The 14,184-nt window shown below is 47.5% G+C and overlaps 1 pseudogene; it reads right to left on the bottom strand.

The window, feature by feature from the left end:
- Positions 1–2,588: 2,588 nt before the first annotated feature.
- On the bottom strand, positions 2,589–13,253 carry LOC128564358 (basic proline-rich protein-like; annotated as a pseudogene).
- Positions 13,254–14,184: the final 931 nt, after the last annotated feature.

The following is a 14,184-nucleotide window of genomic DNA, read 5'->3' as shown; positions in this document are numbered from 1 at the left end:
TTTATTCTCCCAATGTGCAGAAAAAAAAAAGTTAGACACCCATACGAGTCCTACACCATATAATAGGGAAGACACAGTATCACCCTCTAGTGAAACCCTCAGTCTATAAATTCCACTTGTGCAGGCACACAAAGCCTGTTTAGCGCTTCACTCAAGAATGACAAGGTAGCCAAGGATTACTAGACACTTAAACAAAGCCCCAGCTTGACGGAGAGTCCAATAAACACAAAGAACAAGAAGGAAAGATGGTATTCTTAGTAAAGAAAAATACTACATCTATTAAAAATAAAGGAAGCGATAAGAAACAAACAGCAATAAAAAAATCTTATTTCTTGATGGAAATTTAAACTATTGAGAGGTGAATTTTTTTTTAAATTTAAATGTTGAATGATAAAGTCATAGAAATCTGGCAGGAAATATAATTAAAAGGCAGAAATAGTGGTATATCCATAGTATGTAATGTTACTCAGCACTAAAAATGAATAAACAGTTGGTTCAAGCAATGAATGAATCTGAAAACATGCTGAGCAAAAGGGTTGTAAAAAAATAATAAAAAACCAAGAATATGTTACAGAGACTGTAAGTGCCCACGAAGCCTACAGTATTTACTGCCTAGCGCTTTTCAGAAAGTTTGCCAATCCCTGCTATAGGAAAAAAATTCTCCAGAAAAATAGCAAAAAATTCTGATAGGATGAAGATGTTGAACATTATAGTGAATGGCATTTTACAGTGTTGAATAATGCGTAAATCTTGGATTTAAAAAAAACTAAGCAAATGAAAAAAAGGGTTTTAATTGTAAACAAAACAAAAAGCTATATAATGAGTGACATTTAATTATAGAATGTCGTTAGCTCTCCAGTTAGGGATATTTACATGGTCATACAAAGGAGAATATGGAGTAGGCACACAACTCAACAAGAAGATATGATCAAATTGAGCCTATGGTTATGGAGGTAGTGATGGTGGAGGTGGTTGAGGTAGTGGAAGTGGTGATGGTAGAGGTGGTGGAGGTAGTGATGGGAAAGGTGGTGGAGGTGGTAGTGACAGAGGAGATGGTGGAGGTAGTGGAGGTGGTAGAGGTGGTTGTGATGGTTGAGGGGTTGGAATGTTGGAATAGTGAAGGGGGTCAAGGTTGTGGAAGTGATGCAGTTAATAGAGCTAGAGGAGGGAGTGGAAGTGGTAGAGGTGGAAGAAGTAGTGCAGATGGAGGTGGTGAAGGTGGTAGTGCTGGTGGAGATGGTGGCGGTAGTGGAAGTGGTGATGGGGGAAGTGGTGGAGGTGATAGCAACAAGGGAGGTGGTGAGGTACTGGAGGTGGTGGAGGGGGTTGTGATGGTGGAGGTGGTGGAGGGAGTGGAGGTGGTAGAGGTGGTGGATGGAGTAGAAGTGGTGGAGGTGGTAGAGGTGACAGAGAAAGAGGAGTTATGGAGGTGTTAGAGGTGGTGGAAGTGGTTGAATTCAGTGAGGTGGTGGATGTAGTGGAGGGGGTGGATATGAGGGGGTAGTGGAGGTGGGGTAGATGGTGGAAGTAGTAGAAGTGGTGGATGCGCTGGAGGTGGTGGAGATAGTGGAGGTGTTTGTGATGGTGGAGATAGTGGGGGTGGTGGAGGAGGGAAAGGTAGTAGAGGTGATGGAGTTGGTCAAGGTGGTGGAGGTGGTGGAGATAGTGGAGATGGTGGAGGTAGTGAAGGGGGTTGTGAATGTGGAGGAGGCAGATGTGGTAGAGATGGTGGAGGTGGTTGAGGTGGTGATGGTTGGGATGGTGGAAGTAGTGGAGATAGGGGAGGTGGTGGAGGTAGTGAAGGGGGTTGTGATTGTGGAAGAGGCAGATGTGGTGGAGATGGTGGAGGTGGTTGAGGTGGTGGTGATGGTTGGGAAGGTGGAGGTAGTGTAGGTAGTGTTTAGTGATGGATATAGTGGAGGTGGTGGTGTAGGTGGTGAAGGTGTAGTTGGTAGTGACAGTGGAGGCATTGAACGTGGGCAGATGAGGTGATCAAGGTAGTGGGTGTAGTGAAGGTTGTGGAGTTGGTGGAAGGTTTATGATGCTAACGCTGGGGAGGTCATTGGAGGTGGAGGTGGTGGAGTTGGTGGAGGTGGTTGTGATGGTGAACGTAGAGAAGGTTATGGAGGAATGTTATGGAGGTGGTGAAGGTGGTGGATGAAGTGGAGGTTGTAGAGGTGGTGGAGGGTCTAGGTAGTGGAGGTGGTGAAGGCATTAAAGGTGGTGGTCATGGTGGAGGTGACAGAATTAGTAGAGGTGGTGGTGATGTTGGAGTTATGATGGTAATTCAGGTAGGGCAGGTAATGGAGGTGGTGGAAGTAGTGGAGGTGGTAGATGTAGTGGAAGTGATGATTATGGTAGAAGAGATGCAGTTAGTGGAGGTGGTGGTGATGGTGGAGGAGGGTGGAGGTGGTGGAGGAAGTAGAGATTGTGGTGATGGTGGAGGTGATGGAGGTAGTAGTGATGGTGGAGGTGGTAGTGATGGTGGAGGTGGTGGAGGTGTTGAAAGTATTTGAGGTGATAGAGGAGATGGAGATGGTAGAGATGGTTGTGATGGTTGAGAGTTTATGATGCTGAAGATGGGGAGGTCATTGAGGTGCTGGTGATGGTGGAGCTGGTCGATATGGTGGAGGTGGTAGAGGTTGTGAAGGTGGATGTGATGGTTGAGGTGGTTTGATGTTGGAGATGGTCGAGGTGAAAGAGGTGGTGGAGGTTGATGAGGTGGTGGTCATGGTGGACGTTATCAAGGTAGTGAATTTGATGGAGGTCGTGAAGGTGGTGGAGGTGGTGTATTTAGTGGAGGTGCTGGAGGTATTTGAGTTGGTCGAGGTCGTGGAGTGATGGAGGTGGTGAAGGTGGTGGAGGTGGTGGAGGTGGTGGGCTGTTCAAAGTGGTTGTGATGGTCAAGATGGTTTTGATGCTAAAGGTGTTGGAGATGATGGAGGTGGTGTATGTGGTCTAAGGTCAAGGTAGTGGAGATGATGGAGGTATTGGAGGTGGTGGTGATGGGGGAGGTTATGGAGTTACTGGAGGTGGTTGGAGTGGTGGAGGTGGAGTTAGTGGAGGTAATGGTGGAGATATTAGAGTTAGTAGAGGTAATGGAGGAGGTAGAGGTAGCAGAGGTGGTTGTGATGATTGAGGTGGTTTAGATACAGGAGATGGTTTATGTGCTTGATGCAGAGAAGGTATTGAAGGTGTTTGAGCTGGTGGAGGCAGTTGAGGTATTGGAGGTGGTGGATGTAGTGGGATGGTGGAGGTGATGGAGGTTGTGCAGATGGTGGAGGTTGTTGTGATGGTAGAGGTGGTGTAGATGGTTTAGGTGCTAGAGGTAGTATTAGTGGTGGAGGTGGTTGTGATGGTGGAGGTGGTGAAGGTGATGGAGGTGGTGGTTGTGATGGTGGAGGTAGTGGAATTTGTGGTGATGGTGGATGTGGTGGAATTGGTTGTGATGGTCCAGGAGGATGAGATGCTGGAGGTGGTGGAGGTGATGGAGGTGTTGGAGGTGGTGTATATAGTGGAGGTGGTGGTAGTAGTGCAGGTGGTGGGGGTGGTGAAGATGTTGAAGGTAATGGAGGTGGCAGTGAATGGGGAGGTGGTACCTGTAGTGGAAGAGGTAATGGGGGAGGTTGTGGAAGTGACAGTGATAGGTGAGGTAATAGAGGTGGTGGAGGTGCTTGTGGTGGTGGAGGTAGTGGATGTGATGGAGGTAGTTGCAATGGTGGAAGTGGTGGATGTGGTGGGGGTGGTAGAGAAGTTTGAGGTGATGGAGGTGTTGGAGGTGGAGGATGTGGTGGAAGTGGTAGAGGTGGTGGAAATGTTGGAGGTGCTTGAGGTAGTACAGGTGGTGAAGGTGGTTGTCACAGTGGAGGTTTGGAGGTGGTGGAGTTGGTTGTGATGGTCCAGGTGGATTTGATGCTGGAGGTGGTGGAGGTGGTGGAAGTGGTGGTGATTGTGGAAGTGGTGCAGGTAGTGGAGGTGGTGATGGAGGAGGCACTGTAGGTGACAGTGATAGGTGAGGTTGTGGGAGTAGTGTGGGAGTGCTGGAGGTGGTTGTGATGGTGGAAGTGGTGGTTGTGGTCTAGGTGATGGAGGTGGTGGATGTAGTGGATGTAGTGGAGGGGGTGGAGGTACTACAGGTGGTGTAGGTGGAGGAGTTCGTTGAGAAGATTGAGGGGTTGTAGCACTCGAGTAGTGGAGGTGGTTGAGGTGGTGTAGGTGATGGAGTTAGTTCAGCTAGTGGAGTTAGTAGAGGTGGTGGAGGTGGTGGAAGGTGGAAATGGTGGAGGTAGTGCACGTGGTTGGGGTGGTGGAGGTGGTATGGATGGTGTATGCGTGGAGGTGGTGGAGGAGGAGGTTGTTATGGTTGAGGGGTTCTGATGCTGAAGGTGGTGATGGTGGTGGTGGTGGAAGCAGTAGAGTTTATAGATTGCTGGAAGTGGTGGAGGTATAGGAGGTGCTGGAGGTGGTGGAGGTTGTAGAAGTAAGGAGGTGGTAGTGATTACAGAAGTTATGGAGGTAGTGGTTATAGTGGAGGTGGTGGCAGTGGTGAAAGTGATGGAGGTGGTGGAGGTGATGGTGGTGGAGATGGTGGAGGTAGTGAAGGTGATAGAGCTTGTAGACGTGGTTTAATTTGGGAAGGCGGTGGATGTAGTGGATGTGGCTGAGGTGGTAAAGGTAGTGTAGATGGTGGAGTTAGTGAAGGTGGAGGATGTGGTAGAGGCTTTGGAGATAATGGAGGTGGTTATCATCATGGAGATGGTCAAGGTAGTGTTTAGTGGTGGAGATAGTGGAGTTGTTGGTGATGGTGGAGGTGGTAGAGGAAGTAGAGGTGATGGTGGTGGTGGAGATGACTGTGGTGGTGGAGGTGGTAGTGATATTGAGTTGGTGGAGGCTCTGGAGGTGGTTGATATTGTGAAGGAGATGGAGGTGGTGTAGGTAGTTCTGATGGTTGAGAGGTTATGATGCTGGAGATGGTGGACGCTGTTGAGGTGGCGGTGAAGGTGGAGGTGGTTGAAATGGTGTTTAGTGGTGAAGGTTGTTGAAGTGGTGGTGATGGTGTAGCTGGTGGAGGTGGTGGAGGTAGTGGAGGTGGCGGAGGTGGTGAAGGTGGTGAAGATGGTAGTCATGGTGGAGGTGGTGGAGTTGGTGAAGATGGTGGAGGTGATAGAGGTGGTACAGATGGTAGAGGTAATGAAGGTGGTGGAGGTGGTTGTGTTGTTGGAGGTGGTGCAGCTGGTAGAGTTGGTGGAGATGGTGGAGGTGAAGGAGGTAGTAGAGGTGGTGTGGGTAGTGGAGAGGATGGAGGGGTGGAGGGGTCGAGGATTTAGAGGTGTTGGAGGTGGCAGAGATGGCCAAGGTGCATTTGATGCTGGAGGCGGTGGAGGTGATGAGGTGGAGGAGGGTCTAGACAGCAAATGTAGTGGAGGTATAGGAGGGAGATGATGATGGTAAAGGTGATGGAGTTAGTGGGGGTGGTTGTGATAGTGGAGGTGTTGGAGTTAGTAAAGGTAGGGAAGGTGGTTTTTATAGTCCAGGGGGTGTGATACTGTAGGTGGTATAGGTGATATTTGTGTTGGAGGTGGTTGAGGTGGTTTAGGTAGTGGAAGTGGTGGGGGCAGCGAAGCTGGTGGAGGTGATGGAGGTAGTCAGGTGATAGTGATGGTGGATTTTATGTAGTGTAGGTGGTGGAGGTAGTGGAGGTGTTGGATTTGATCAAGGTAGTTAAGGTGGTGGTGATAGTGGAAGTGATTGAGGTGCTGGAGGTAGTGGAGTTGGTGGAGTTAGTGAAGGTGAAGGAGGTGGTGGAGGCAGTGGAGGTAGTGGAGATGGTTGTCATGATGGACATGGTCAAAGTGGTGTTTAGTGGTGGAGATAGTGGAGGTGGTGCAGTATTAGACATGATGGTGATGGTGGTGGTGGAGGTGGTAGTGATGCGTAAATTGGTGGAGGCGCTGGAGGTGGTGGAGTTGGTGAAGGTGATGGGGATGGTGTAGGTGGTTGTGATCATTGAGAGGTTATGATGCTGCATATGGTGGAGGTTGTTGAGGTGGTGATGCTGCAGATGGTGGAAGTTGTTGAGGTGGTGGTAATGATGGAGGTGGTAGAAGTGGTGTTTAGTGGCAAAGTTTGAGGAACTGGTGGTGATGGTGTAGTGGATGGAGGTGGTGGAGGTGGTGGAGGTAGTGGAGGTGGTAAAGGTGGTGGAGGTGGTGGAGGTGGAGGTGGTAGAGAAGGTGGTGAGGGTGGTGGAGGTAGTGGAGATGGTGGTGATCATGGAGGTCACACGGGTAGTGGAGATGGTGATGGGGGAGGTTGTGGAAGTGATAGTGATAGGTGAGGTGGTAGAGATAGTGGAGGTGGTGGAGATGGTGGAGGTGATGGAGGTAGTAGAGGTGGTGGAGGTGGTGGAGGATGTTTTGATGGTGGAGGCAGTGGAGGTGGTAGAGGTTGTTGAGGTAGTGGAGGCGGTGGAGGTAGTGGAGGTGATTGTGATAGTGGAGGTGATAGAGATGGTTTTGGTGCTGGAGGTAGTATAGGTGGTGGAGGTGGTCGTGATGGTTGAGGAGGTGGAGGTGGTGGAGTTGGTGAAGATGGTGGCGGAGTTGGTTATAATGGTCCAGGTGGATTTGATACTGGAGGTGGTGGTGATTGTGGAGGTGGTACTGGTAGTGGAGGTGGTGATGAGAGAGGTTGTGGAAGTGATAGTGATAGGTGAGGTGGTAGAGATAGTGGAGGTGGTGGAGGTGGTTGTGTTGGTGGAGGTGGTAGAGGTGGTGGATGTAATGGAGGTAGTGGCGATCTTGGAGGTGATGGAGGTAGTGGATGTGGTGGATGTGGTGGAAGTGGTGGAGGTGGTGGAGATGGTGGAGGTGGTTGTGATGGTGGTGGTGGTAGAGATGGTGGAGGTGGTGGAAGTGAAGGAGGTAATGGTGCTGGTGGAGGTGGTAGTGATGGTATGGAAGTGATGGATGTGGCGGAGGTAGTGAACATGGTGGGCGTGGTAGAGATGGTGGGGGTAGTGGAGGTAATGGAGGTGGTGGCGATCATGGACGTGGTGCAGGTAGTGGAGACGATGATGCAGGAGGTGGTGGAGGTGACAGTGATAGCTGAGGTGGTAGAGGTAGTGGAGTTGGTGGAGGTGGTGGTGGTGGTCGAGGTGATGGAGTTGGTAGAGATGGTGGAAGTAGTGGAGGTGGAGAAGTTGACTGTGAAGATTGGTGGAAGTGATGGATTTACTGCAGCTAGTGGGGGGAGTGGAGGTGGTAGAGATGGTGGAGCTGGAGGTAGTGCATGTCTTTGGCATGGAGAAGGTGTTACAGATTGTGAAGGGGTGGAAGAGGAGGTTGTTATGGTTGAGGTTCCAATGCTGGAGGTTGTGTTTAGTGCTGAAGTTTGTGGAAGTAGTGGTTATGGTGTAATGGTGGAGGTGGTGGAGGTGATGGAGGTTGTGGAGTTAGTGGAGGCGGTGGATGTGATGGAGGTGGAGGAGATAGTGCAGTGGTGGGGGTGGTGAAGGTGGTGGAGATAATGGAGGTGGTGGTGATCTTGGAGGTGTTACCGGTAATACAGGTGTTGATGGGGAGGTTGTGGAAGTGACAGTGATAGGTGAGGTGGTTGTAATGGTGGAGGTGGTGCAGTCGGTGGATATGGTTGTGGTGATGGAGGTGCTGGAGATGATGGAGGTTGCTGAATGTGGTGGAGATGGTGGAGGTGATGGAGGTAGTGGAAGTGGTGGAGGTGGCAGAATTGGTTGCAGTGGTGGAAGTGTTGGAGGTGTTGGAGGTGGTTGTCATGATCCAGGAGATTTGATGCTGGAGGTGGTGGAGGTGATGCAGGTGGTTTAGGGTCTAGATAGTGAAGGTGGTGGAAGTATACAAGGGGGGTGATGATAGTAGAGGTGATGGAGTTAAGGGTGGTGTTGTCGATGGTGGAGGTGTTGGTGTTAGTAGAGGTAGTGGAGGTAATTGTCATAGTGAAGGTGGTTGTGATGCTGTAGGTGGTGTAGGTGATCTTATGTTGGAGGTCATCAAGGAGGTTTAGGTAGTGGAAGTGGTGGAGGCAGCAAAGGTGGTGGAAGTTATGGAGGTAGTTGAGGTGGTGGTGATGGTGGATTTGATGTTGTTAGTGGAGGTGGTGAATGTGATCAAGGTAGTGAGGTGGTGGTGATGTTGGAAGTGATTGAGGTATTGGAGGTGGTGGAGTTGGTGGAGGTAGTGGCAGTGATGGAGGTGGTGTTAATGGGGAAGGCGGTGGATGTAGTGGATGTGGTTGAGGTGGTAGAAGTGATGTAGATGGTGGAGTTAGTGAAGGTGGTGGATGAGGTAGAGGCGTTCGAGGTAGTGAGTTGGTTATCATGATGGAGATAGTCAAGGTAGTATATAGTGGTGGAGATAGTGGAAGTGGTGGAGGAAGTGGAGGTGATGGTATTGGTGGTGGTGGAGGTGGTAGTGATGGTTGAGTTGATGGATGCACAGGAGGTGGTTGAGTTGGTGAAGGAGATGGAAGTAGTGTAGGTGGTTGTGATTGTTGAGAGGTCATGATGCTGAAGATGGTGGAGGTCATTGAGATGGTGGTGATATTGGAGGTGGTAGAAGTGGTGTTTAGTCGTGGAGGTTGTGGAAGTGGTAGTGATGGTGTAACTGGTGGAGGTGGTGGAGGTAGTGGAGGTGATGGAGTTTGTGGAGGTGTTTGTGATGTTGGAAGTGGTGCAGATAGTGGATGTGAGGGAGGTTTTGAGGTGGGGGAGAGGTGGTCAAGATAGTGGAGGTTGTGGAGGTGGTGCGGGTGGTGGAGGTTTTGGAGGTAGTGGGGTTGTTGTTATGGTCTACATGGTTGTGATGGTGCAGGTGGTTGAGTTGATGGAGGTGATTGAGGTGCTGGATGTAGTGGAGGTAGTGGAGGCAGTAAATGTGGTGGAGGTGGTGGAGGTGGTGGAGGCTATGGAGGTGGTTGAAGTGGTGGAGTTTGGGGAAGTGGTGGAGGTATTTGAGGTGGTGGCAGTTGTGGAGGTGACAGAGGTGATGTAGTTGGTGGAGGTGGTGGTGATGGCAGTTGTGTTGGAGGTAGGGGAGGTTGTGGATATCGTAGAGGTAGTGGCGATGAAGGAGGTAGTTGAAGTGGTTGTGATGGTGGAGGTGATGAAGTTTGTGGAGGTGGTTGATGTGATGGAGGTACTGGAGGTGATGATGGTGGTGGAGATGGTGGAGGTGGTGAAGGTGGTTGTCATTGTCGAGGTCATTGTGACACTGCAGATGGTGTAGGTGATATATGTTTTGGTCCAGGTGGTCTAGGTAGTGGAAGTGGTGGAGGTAGTGGTGGTCATAGAGGTGATCGAGGTAGCTGATGTGGTGGACATGGTAGAGGTGATGGATATAGTGGAGATGGTGGAGGTAGGGCAGGTGGTGGAAGTACTGGAGGTGGTGGAGGTGATCGAGGTAGTTGAGGTGGTGGACATGGTGGAGGTGATGGATTTAGTGAAGGTGATGGAGGTAGTGGAGGTAGCAGAGGTGGTGGAGGTAGTGGAGTTGATGGAGGTGATGGAAGTAGTCAAGTTGGGGGAGGTGGTGGATATAGTGGAATAGATTGTGATAGTTGAGGTGGTGGTGGTGGTCTAGGTGGGGTAGTTGGTGGAGACAGGGAAGGTAGTTGATGTAGTTGAGATAGTGGAGGCAGTGAAGGTTGCAGTGATGGTGGAGATGGTGGCAGTAGTGTTTAGTGGTGGAGGAAGTGGAGGTGGTGGTGATGTTGGAGGTGGTGGAGATGGTAGAGGCTTTGGAGGTGGTTGAGGTGGTGAAGGAGATGAGGGTTGGGTAAGTGGATGTGATGGTTGAAAAGTTGTGATGTTGGAGGTGGTGCAGGTAGTTCAGGTGGTCGTGATGGTGGAGGTGGTGGTAGTATTGTTTAGTGGTGAAGGTTGTGGAGATGGTGATGATGGTTGTGATGGTGAGGTGGTTGTGATACTGGTGATGGAGGTGGTGGAGATGGTCAAGGTGTTGGAGGTAGTGGAGGTAGCGGAGGTGGTGGAGGTGATGGAGGTAGTGGAGGTGGTGGTGATGATGAAGGTGGAAGAGGTGGTGGAGGTGGTGAAGTTTGGGGATGTGGTGGATATAGTGGAGGGGGCAGTGATGTTGGAGGTGGTGGATATGGTAGAGGTGGTGGAAATGGTAGATGTAGTGGAAGTGTTTGTGGTGGAGATAGTGGAGGTGGTGGAGGTCGTGGTAGAAGTGGAGGTGGTAGTGATGGTTGAGGTTTGTGATGCTGAAGGTGGTGGAATTTATTGAGGTAGTGGTGATGGTGGAGGTGGTGGAAGTGGTGTTTAGTGATGGAGGTAATGGAGATGGTAGTGATGGTGAGCTGGTGGAGGTGGTAGAGGTGGTGGAGGTGGTAGAGGTAGTGGAGATGGTGGAGGTAGTGGGGGTGGTTGTGATGTTGGAGGTGGTGGAGGTAGTAGTTGTGGTGAAGGTGGTGGAGGTGGTGGAGGTATTGGTGATCATTGAGCTGGTGGAGGTAGTGGAGGTTGTGGTGGTATTGGAGGTGATTGAAGTAGGGGAGGTAGTGGAAGTGGTGGAGTTGGTGGATGTAATGAAAATGGTTGTGATGGTCTAGGTGTTTGTGATGATGGAGGTGGTTGAGGTAGTGAAGCTGGTGGAGGTGGTGGGAGTGATGGAGGTGGCGGAGGTTTTGGAGGTGTTCTAGGTAGTGGAGGTGGTGGTGATGGTGGAGGTGATGGAGGTAGTGGGGCTGGTCGAGATGGTGGAAGTGGTGGAGGTGGAGTTGGTTGTGACAGTTGAGGTGGTTTTGATGCTGGAGGTGGTGAATGTGTTTGAGGTGCTGGAGGTGGTGAATGCAGTGGAGGAGGTGGTGGTTATGTTGGTTGTGATAGTGATGGTAGTGAGGTGAGCTAGGCAGAAGGAAACCATCAATAAGGGAGAGTGTAAATGAGTTAGAAATACACATCAGAGTCAGAAAATCCATAAATATCTACAATTAATTTAAAAGTTTAGGAGTATGGAAACAAATAGCAGCTAAGATTTAAAATTGCTACTTTTTGAACAGTGACTTTCAACTGGTTGGCCACCAGAGGATCTTAGGCGTGCCATGAAAAATTTAAAGATCACCAATTAACTTATTTTTGAAAGAATTTCAAAACAAGTAAATATATTCTTTTTTTTTTTACTCTTTCTTTGATCAACATAATTTAAGTGTGCCATAGATGTTTAACTACAGATTCTAGTGCACCGTGAGATAGAAAAGATTGAAAAATGCTTATCTAGAGAGTAGACCCAGTTAATTAAAATAAAAAGATAAGAGAAAGTGGGTGATATTTCCTGCCTAACATTCAACTGTACTCTAAAGCTATGGTAATCGAAACAATTTGGTACTATACAAAGAGACAAATGATCAATGGGACTTAGTAGGGAGACCATAAATAGGCATCTGTATAATGTGGAAATTTAGTATGATACAGATTCCACTACAAAACAATGAGAAACAGATGGATTATTCTACAATTGGTGCTGAGACAAAATTAAGAAAGCAATAAAGTCAGATACGTACACTATACACTGCACCAAATAAACTCCGTGTGGATCAAATATTTATAGAAAATCCAAACAAAGTATTAAATTAGAAAAAACCTAGGAGAATGTTTTTATAATATACTGAACAAGAAGGCCTTTTTAACTATGCCCACAGAACTGTAAGGGAAAACAGAAATTTTGTAAAAATTATGTAAATTGCCACATAACAAAATCATCATAAATGAAGTTACAAAAATTGCTTCACTGAGAAAATAAGCTTATTTACATATTTCAAACAAAGCCTTTTGGTATCCTTCATATATAAACTACATTTATAAAACAATATGAAAAACACATGGCCCTCAATTTTAAATGGACAAAGAATATGATCAAGCAATTGGCACAAAAAGCGCAAAAGATTATTAAACATATGAAAGCATGCTCATCTTGCTAATGGTGTCTCATAATTTAAAACAAAAGATAAATAGTTTGTACCAAACTACTGAAGACTAAGCAGATTGATGGTGGTACGCATAAGACTAGGGGGGAATGGCGGCACCTGTGACTCAAAGGAGTAGGGTGCTGGCCCCATATGCCGGAGGTGGCTGGTTCAAACCCAGCCCCGGCCAAAAACTGCAAAAAAAAAGGAATATGGGGGAATGATTTTGTGCTCATAAAAAATTATTGACACAACCATTTTGCCAAGCAATTTGGCAAAATGTTTTAGGATGTAAAGTTGGACATACGTTTTGATCCTGGAACTTATCCTAAGGGAACAATCAAAAAAAGTACAAAAGATACATCTAAGAACATGTACAGAAGCATTTTATGATAGAAAAATATGAATTAACCTAAACATGATTTGTTTATATGTCTATATGTTGGTCTTCCCTACGACATTATAAGCATCACATATGAAAGGACTGTCAGTGTGTCACTCATTTCAGTGACTCTAGTGACTCATATGTCAATAAATGTTTTAGGAACGCATAGATAGATGGGCGAGTTGAAGAAAGACAAGAGAGAAAGAGGGAAATAATGTTGAAAGTTATTTGGAATCATGTAGTCCAATGACTTCCATATTTCTTAATTTCATCTACAAATTCCAAAACAACTGAGGAAACTACGATGCTATTAAGTTCTTGGCTTTTTATTTTGCCAAGCAAGGTCAATGGGAAAAACTCCCACCATACTTGTCTTCTACATATGTCATTATCACCTTTTCAAAAAAGAAAAGAAAGGACATTTGAACACCAAAATAGTAGGAATACATAATCTCAGTGTGAAGACAGTCCTTTCAGCTGAGTGGATGCAGCTTTATGAAAACAATGTTACACTGGTTTTTTGTTTTCATCTTCTCCAGGACCAGGAGAAAGTTCTTCTCTGGCAAGGGTGGCCATGTGGGTCAACATGTGGAAACTGGTCCCTTATTTTACAAATTGAGAGATTGAGTCTCTGAGCAGATATAGGACCTGACTAAGTTCACCAGGAGACAAGGAACAAGGGAGAGACCAGAACCCGCGTTGCTTGGCTCCTGGCCCAGAGCTCTGCTCCTCCAGGACAGTGCCACTAAGGAGCAATTTGGCTATTACCATTCCTAGAATCAAGACTGTTCCCCTATGGTTGGACTCTAGAGATCATTAAATATAACACCCCATCAAGGCATAAATTCCATTCAGAAGAGCCACAAACTATGGCTTACATACCTCTAGTAAGAGGAAGTTCATCACTCATTGTGCAGCCCCTTTTATTGTTGAGTGGCTCCATTTCTGGAAGTTTTTTTTGTCCTGGAGCTGAAATCTGTCTCCATGTGGTTCCACCCGGCAGTCCTAAAGCTGCTCCTCCATCTGCAGGAAGGTCTGTCAGGTTTAGGAATGTGTGGCATTTAGGAATCATTCTGGACTTTCCCAGGCTCTCCAATGCCCAAATTCCCATTCCTCTTTTTAGCATCCCTTCTAGCAAAACTGAGAACATCCTTCATCTTTTGAATGACAATGAATCCAACATTCCCAGCCCAATTTATATATGAGGAGACTGAGACTTAGAGTGCTGTAGAAGCCATCAGTCTCATGCCCAACATAACCAAGCACCCCCAAAATGGAGAGTTGCCCAGAGTCTCAAGTCTGGAAATAACATTTCACAACTTGCAGTCAGACCAATGCTTTCAACCTCTATGACTTTACCAGTCTGCCAAGGCCAGTGACCAAGGGCAGTTTGTGAGGCAGGCTCTACAACTGGCTGTCACCTGAGATCTGGTGCTTCTTTTGCCTATCACCCTGGTTACGTACTTTGTTAAGGAATGATGGCTGATAGCTATGTGATCATCTCTAAGTTACAGGATTTCTTAGGTTTTAATGTTGCAAGCAACAGAAAGTGTCCCAGCTAATTTTGACCACCAGCCTCCAAACTGACCACCAGTGAGCCCTCCTCCTGGAAGTCATGACCTTGTGTAGTCTCTGGCGCACTGTGCTAGGATTGGTCTGTGTGAATAACAGAGTATATTATAATTGATGGTATATCACTTCCAAGATTGGTTTAGAAAATGCTATGGCTTTCTTGGTCCCTCAGAAACTGTGAGATAACAAATGTTTATTGTCTTCAGGTACTAAGTTTTAGGTACGCTGTTATGCAGTGATGGATACACCGAAGAAGAACATATTGAATG

The sequence above is a fragment of the Nycticebus coucang genome, chromosome 14 (genome assembly GCF_027406575.1).
Source record: "Nycticebus coucang isolate mNycCou1 chromosome 14, mNycCou1.pri, whole genome shotgun sequence".
NCBI classification, from domain to species: domain Eukaryota; kingdom Metazoa; phylum Chordata; class Mammalia; order Primates; family Lorisidae; genus Nycticebus; species Nycticebus coucang.
The sequence above is the reverse complement of the archived record's forward strand: the minus strand, read 5'-3'. Positions and strand labels throughout refer to the sequence as shown.